The 6,999-nt window shown below is 39.7% G+C and overlaps 1 protein-coding gene across 3 annotated transcripts in view; it reads left to right on the top strand.

Moving 5' to 3' along the window:
* KIAA1468 (KIAA1468 ortholog) overlaps nt 1-6,999 on the top strand; it is a 168,138-nt gene that overhangs the window by 159,180 nt on the left and 1,959 nt on the right. The gene's annotated exons all lie outside the window — the stretch shown is intronic.

Genomic DNA, 6,999 nt, shown 5'->3' on the forward strand with positions numbered 1-6,999 from the left:
TGGTGGTTCCCAGGTTTATTCTCCTGGAGTGGCTATATTCTGTATACTCACGTTTCTCCTGGGAAAACAGCAACTTTTCCAGGAGAAACGGAATGTCTATACAAGGCCTAAATTGCTATAAAGGATGTTACATCCTTAGCATTCGGACTTGTAACCCATCATAAACTCTACTCATCTACATTTGAAGATAACAACATTGAATCCAAGGAGTGATTTTTTTTTTTTTTAAGCGCAGTGGTTCTCAACCCTTTGAGACTCAGCACACCCTTCCAAAACTGCCGAATTTAGCAGCACCATGTTTGAGAATCACTGGTCTAGAGCCTCAAAGATTGAGCACCTTTTTCTTCCTCCTTTCTGATGCTTCATTGGGGTCCCATTGTTTGTTTTATTTTTACCCATCTCTTTTTCTTTAGTTATACCTGAGGGGGCAACCAAAGAAAAACAGCTGGGTAAAAATATTACCCAGCCACTGTGACTGACTGCTCCTCTGGGGTCTACTGCCTGCTTCTCTGCTGCTTCTTCCCTCCCCTCCCTTTCCTATGTTGTTGTTGTTGTTGTTGTTGGATTTGTGTATTTTTTTTCCTTCCTCTTGTTTGGTTTCATGTCTTTGCACCAAAAGATGCATATAGATGAAAGTGGTATGCATTTAAAGTGATTACACTTCATGCTGCTTGAGATGCTAGCTATTATACAGAGCAGATTTTTTTCTGCAGTAAGCTGCTAAATTATTTATTGTGTGTTTTAGCTTTAATCTCATAAACCTGTCTGCAGTCTTACATATCAGTCTGAGTCTTCTATAAAGCACATAAGTCAGGTAGCACAAGGCATTTGAATGAGTAGGCCTTTCCCCTCAGATAAAACAGGTTCTAAGAAACGTTTACGTGCCTCTAGCTGGGGATGTTTGCCTTCCTAATTTGAGTAGTAAGGATTTGCGGTGTACCAACTAGCAACTCTTTAAGTTTAATATTTAGTTGCCCCTCGGAGCCCCTTCCACCAGCCCTGGGACCATGGGAAGAGCAAAGGACGGACTGAAAATTACAGCTCTGCAGCCCCAGGTCCACTGTCCTGCCTAGTTCAGGCATTGCCAGGGGAGGAGGGAGGACAGCAACCTGAGTGCCACTGGGGAGGGGGGAAGAGCATGCTTACCTCCTCACATGAGAGCTCAATTCAGTTGGTGGCCATGACAGCCCGGTTAAGAATCCTGTTTTAGTACTTCCGTAATCTGAGCTTTGTATTGCAAATCTGTAAAATTTCTGGATTTTATCCATACTGTCCATCCTGAACTATTGCTGTTGTAGAGTATTCCAAAAGACTGTTCTTGCCTCATCTATTCTCTATACCAAAAAGTTAATCACCTTGAGAGGGACTTTTTTCCCAAAAAATTTCTGGTCATTGCATCTTTTACAAGAACTTGATTACAGAATGTTTTGGGAGACGGGGTCATTCTCCAAGAGAACTCCTATTAGTCTTTTCTGTTGGAGCTGGTTTCAAAAGTTGACAGTTCTGTACAATAGAAATACTGAACTGAAATGATACAAAACTGCAGTCAAAAACTTAATATTCCATGTGTTTCAGAAGCATTACTGTTATTCACTGTTTTATGTCCTGATGGAAAGGCCCTTTAGGTGTAGGACAAAAAATTTCTATCATCACCTTTTTGCATATTAAGAAACAGTATTCAGAAACAAGCTGATTGTATTCTGTTTTACCTGCACACTTGTTCCTGAAAACTGTGTCTTAAGTTGAAAAGTTGTAACTTGGAACCAATTTTCCCATAGGAAACAATGTTATAAATGATGGATTCATTCCTGAACCAATACCTGATACCCTGTTTTCACCAAAAATAACCCAGAATTTTGTTCTCAGTCAATTATAGATGAGTAATATAGCTACATTAATGTATTTATATTGTAAATAGCCATCTTGATTTGGAAGGACTTCTTTGAGGTGATTTTGCTGGACTTTTTGAAGGGCTCTTGGCTGGAGTCTTCTCAGGAGTCTTGGCTGCAGGTTTTTCTGGAGTCTTGTCTGCTTTGTTAAAGTGTCCAGGGAAGTTTGGGCAGATGTTCTCTAGGGAGATGGGTGACACAGCGAACTTGTTTGCTGGCGTGGCATCATGTCAGATCAAGCGTCGTAAAGTTGAAACTGAGGTCAAAGTTGAAACAGGGTGTCAATTTATAAACGTTGTAAGTGCAAAACATTGTAACTCAAAATGTTGCCTCTACGTCCAAACTGCCCTGGAAGTAGGTGGTATCAAAATAGTCTCTTTAAGGAGCTACCTCCAAACTATTGTCAAAGTTTAGTACGGTAAAAGCTCTGTTATCTGGCCTGGGAATGGGGGATGCTGAATAACAAAATATGCCGGTTAATTGAGCGGCCCCCACCACTTTTTCTGCTGCATCTGGAGTGTCCCGCCACCCCTCCCACCGCATCGCCACCCCTCCTGCTATGGGCCCTGTGGGACAGAGGCAGGCCCCACACAGCCCTGTGCAGCCTGTTACACCCCCAGGCCGTGGGGGCTTGGTAGTTCAAGCTGCTTTGCTCCGAGCCATGGGGGCTTGGAGAAACCGGAAGCACCACAGCGGCCACTTCCGGTTTCACTTTATCTTACAAGCCAGCATGCCGGCTTGTAAGATGCCGGTTACTGGAGCTTCTACCGTACTATGTTATTTATTTATAATTGCATGAATCATAGCATAGTCCAACATAATTGGACTCATTTCTTTAGGAAAGATGAAAATGGTTTGCTTGATTCGCAAATTAATGCTTTTCAGTTAGACTGAGGAACAAGTGGGTAGACAAAAGTGCTTTGAGGAGTGTATACGTACAGTGTTACTTACTTTAGAGTTAGCCTTCAAATCAACTCAGCCAGGTTCCAGATTAGTCTTTAAATGAGCAGGTATATTGAGTGATGAAATAGTCTTTTGTTTTATGGAGTTTAGACTAATCTTTGGACAGAAACAGGTGTGTGTGTGTATACATTTGATATATGACAAAAGTATTGGTATTAAATGATACTGATAAACTATTTACAATATAGCTGTTACCTCTTCTTTCCCCTGTAGTGGTAGAAGGTTTAGCAAGCTCTTGTAATTTTTCCAACCTGTTTTCATTCAGTGATTTTAGCTAACTTGTACCGCTACAGGATTATGAAGATGTAACAGTTGCCAGGATGTCAGAAAGTAACTTCCATGGAAGTTGGGCGGCCCTGTTGTATGCAAAGAATAATTAGCCAGGTTCTAGATAAGTGAAGTAAAATATAACATGTATTGCATGTGAAGAAACCATTTTGATACCACAATTAGAAGTACTTCCTGTATGGTAAGGATATGCAATAAGTATAGGCATGCATCAGTGACACAGCTTCCAATTAATTTCCATCTAAAATGCAAACTGCTGAGAAGTTTGATTGAAAAAAGAGAAGTCTTTGCAGAAAGTTGCGCTTGTTTCCTTTTATTTAACCTTCCCTTTTTTCCCTTTCAGCATCAGATATATTTTTGAAAAATCTCTTCAAAAAATAAAATTGATGCACAGTGTTTTATAACTTAAGGGTTACTTCCACATATACAAACTTTTTTTAACCCTTTGAAAGCTTCAGTTAGTTTTGTTATAGCCTACTTCTCTTTAAAGTATTGATTACCTTTTTAAAAGATTACATGCAACCAAAATTATTGATTTTGATTTTGGAGCATCATGCAAGTGCACTCACAAAAAACAGAATTGAAGTAAATTAAGTTGCAAGTATTTTGTCATCATTTTTACATTTTTCTCGTTACATTAAAGTTCATCAGAAACTTTTAGAGGGTACTTTTGTGATTTTAAAATTAAGTTTTATAAATCCTGAGGTTCGTTAATAGGCAACTCTTACTGGAAATGATGAATCATTTTGATCTGAGAGAACCTTACCTGTAAAACTAATGTTACATTGATTAGTGAAATAGATTTTTTTTTTAATTTTGTAGTAAGGCTGAAGCCCAAATTGAAGGAGAGAATTTTTTTTTGCTTTGCTTTGTTGTTTGTTTGTTTGTTTTTTGGGGGGGTTGCATTGCAAACAGCTCATTTAGACAATGAAGTCAAGATGCTGTGGCACCCTGGAGTACCTTGAGATGCTGTGAGGTGTCACACAATGTTAGGTGCGCAAACATGATTCACAAGATAAACCCACAGATTTCAAATAGGAATTTATAGTGTTAAAAACATTCTGTCCTGTTGTGGTCTTTCTGAGTTCTTTGCAGCAGAAGAATCATTGTCTTATAGGAACTATCAAACAAAAAAAAGAAAAATTCAAAATGTGGTCATTCATTTTCCAATACCTTTATTTTCAGGACCCTATTTCTCTGGCTAAACTTTCTTTCAATTTTTATTGAGGCACTGCTTATCATATAGCAGTCTTTTGGCTATAAACAAGTTGTGTTCCCTTCTCAAACTAGTCACTATTTCCTTTCTTTTTTATTTTTATTTTTTTTATTTTTAAAGGTGGAACATTTAACATTTCCCTGCAAGGCCAGCTTTCCCTGGATTGTGGGTGCTGGCTTGGATTTTTACAGCATATATTAAAACGTTTTCTAGTCTGTGGCTCGCTCATGCAGAATAAAGTAAGAAAAAGCTCTGTTCTCTTTGGTCAGTCAAATCAAAGGGCCTAAGAATTGTCCTTTGCATCACTGCATAACAAATCCACCTTGCAATAACAACTTTCTAGAGTTTTCTTGGCAGCAGCATATCAGCAACTGATAGTAAAACATGCCACCTATGGTTATCTAACTGTTCTTTAGGTTCCCACTGACCTACAGAGATGGGTCTCTCAGTTCTGCTCTTTAATATAGAAAAGTATTGTAACTGTCATCTAACAAGATTTAAAGGTTGAGGACCTTTGTTACTGTAGCACAGAATGTATTTTAAGAAAAAGAACCTTTTCAGCAACCTTTGTTTTTGAAAGATTATGGTTCTGACTGTCAGGTCAGCTCTGTATGTGCAGCATTATCATGTGAAGTGGGACTGTCATACAGAGAACACTGAGTCTGGTTTTTAAATTCTTAAATAGGCAGGGAGGCATCTAAACATCTTTCAGCAAACGAGTTGGGTGCTGACATGCTGATTGGACTTCAGAAAGCACCACAACATTTATCAAATTTATAAAATATTGAACTGACTGAAGTATAAGAAATCTTTCCTCTTATTGTAAATAGAGTTTTAAGGGCATTTCAACAGCCTATTCCTTTCACAAGCAGAACTCTGAGGCCCTTCCAGAAATTTGGGGGCTCTGTCTTTTTACAAAATCTCAAGCAATACAAGTCTGCAATAATAATTTTTCTATTTAATTCTTTTACCTGTTGAGAATCAGCAGCAATGATAAAATTAGTGTGTGTATAAAGCAGCAGTCCAAGAAATTTTTTTTCTTGTTTTAAAGTATATTTCCATTCATGCAAATTAGGAACCAGATTGTAATTAATTGATTCCCTTAGTTTATGGTAGCGGGGGTGAAACCATTGAGTAATTCCTCGAGTACCATTCTGCTACTTGGTTACAGATGTTTCGGTTTGTAGGAAATCAAAGTAGAACTAATCACTCTAATCCAGTAGAACTTGCTTTGTCGGTTCTGAATTGAGACATTGGTATGATTGGGGGTATGCATTCAAGAAGTTTTATATGTATGGACATAGATGCTATCATGATTTGGGCAGTTTCACAGATACGAATTAGTCTTCTAGAAAAGAGGGTATTGTCATTTTTGAAAGAATGTTTGTCTTGCTATTTTAATCAAACGTCTTAATGTAATACAGGAAGTGCAGCACACTATTATCCCATCTGCTGTGACACGCTTATATTGTTAGTGATTTGCCATGAGAGAGTACTCCTATGGTGACAGTTCTCTTATCTAGGAAGTTGTGTATTGCAGTACCCTATAAATTCCGGAGAATTGCCGTCTCTTATAGAATTACCATATTTACTCCAAAAAAATCACCCTGAATTTAAGGTGACACCCCCCCAGTAACTAGATTCTATATGTAAAAAATTGATAGATGTTATAATTTTTCCAAGTACAGAATCTAATTGGAGCATCTTAAATTTTGTTACCCTCACTGCTACAGCAGGAAAAGTAGGGCTGGGCAGGTAGTCCTTTTGCCATGTGCCTCCCTCTCAGCTTCCTTCTGCAGCCTGCCCACTACCTGCACCCCCCACCCTCCAATGCCTGCCTCCCCACTGGCTCTGCCCCCATCCTCCCCCCAACCTTACCATCAAATGCAGCTCTGGCTTCATTCCCTTCCAGATCACCAAGCATATGGAAGTGTGGGCCCTACCTGGACATGCAGCAGTATTACTGCTGCTGATTAGCTGGGCGAGGTACAGAGTTTCCATGTGCTTCATGCCTGGGTGGGAATCAAGCCGAAGTCATGCTGGCCAGTAAGGATGGCAGTGGGAGTGGGGGTGGGGGGGGTGGGACTGCAGGGACAAAGGTAGGAGAGATGCAGCTGCTGTGGCTTTGGGCTATAGTCAGTCACAGCAGCCAGCACTCTTCCCCACCCACACCCAGCTTCGTACTTGGATCCAAGACCAGGGGCTTCTTTCCCTTTGCTAAGTGCAGGGGTGGGGGCTCATCTTGGATTCAGTTACATATGGTAAGTGCAACTTCTTCAGATTTGTTGCTGTTTTCACACTACTTTTAAGGTAATTTGTTTGGGCTGCTTTGCTCTTCAGAATCAACTTTGAAGGTTTGAAAGACCACATCTGTCTATTGAATTTTGAAGCATTTAAAGTTGATACTTTTAGTGGAGGGGAGGGAATAAAGGAGTGGCTGTTTCTCAGGAAGGCATTTGTTCTCAAAGCTTATTGCTAAAATTTTAACCTGATACTAACAAGACATCTACAGAGAGTCAGATAAGTTTGTGAAGGCATTCTCAGGTTGTGTACTGGGAGTATATTTGGAAGGACCCTTCTAGCACTGTGGTGTTTTTGGTTTGGGGGGTTTTTTTTGGTTGTGGTTTTTGGGGGGGGGGGGTG

Source organism: Gavialis gangeticus, unplaced genomic scaffold (assembly GCF_001723915.1).
Source record: "Gavialis gangeticus isolate Ggan-Ray unplaced genomic scaffold, GavGan_comp1, whole genome shotgun sequence".
Classification (NCBI taxonomy): domain Eukaryota; kingdom Metazoa; phylum Chordata; order Crocodylia; family Gavialidae; genus Gavialis; species Gavialis gangeticus.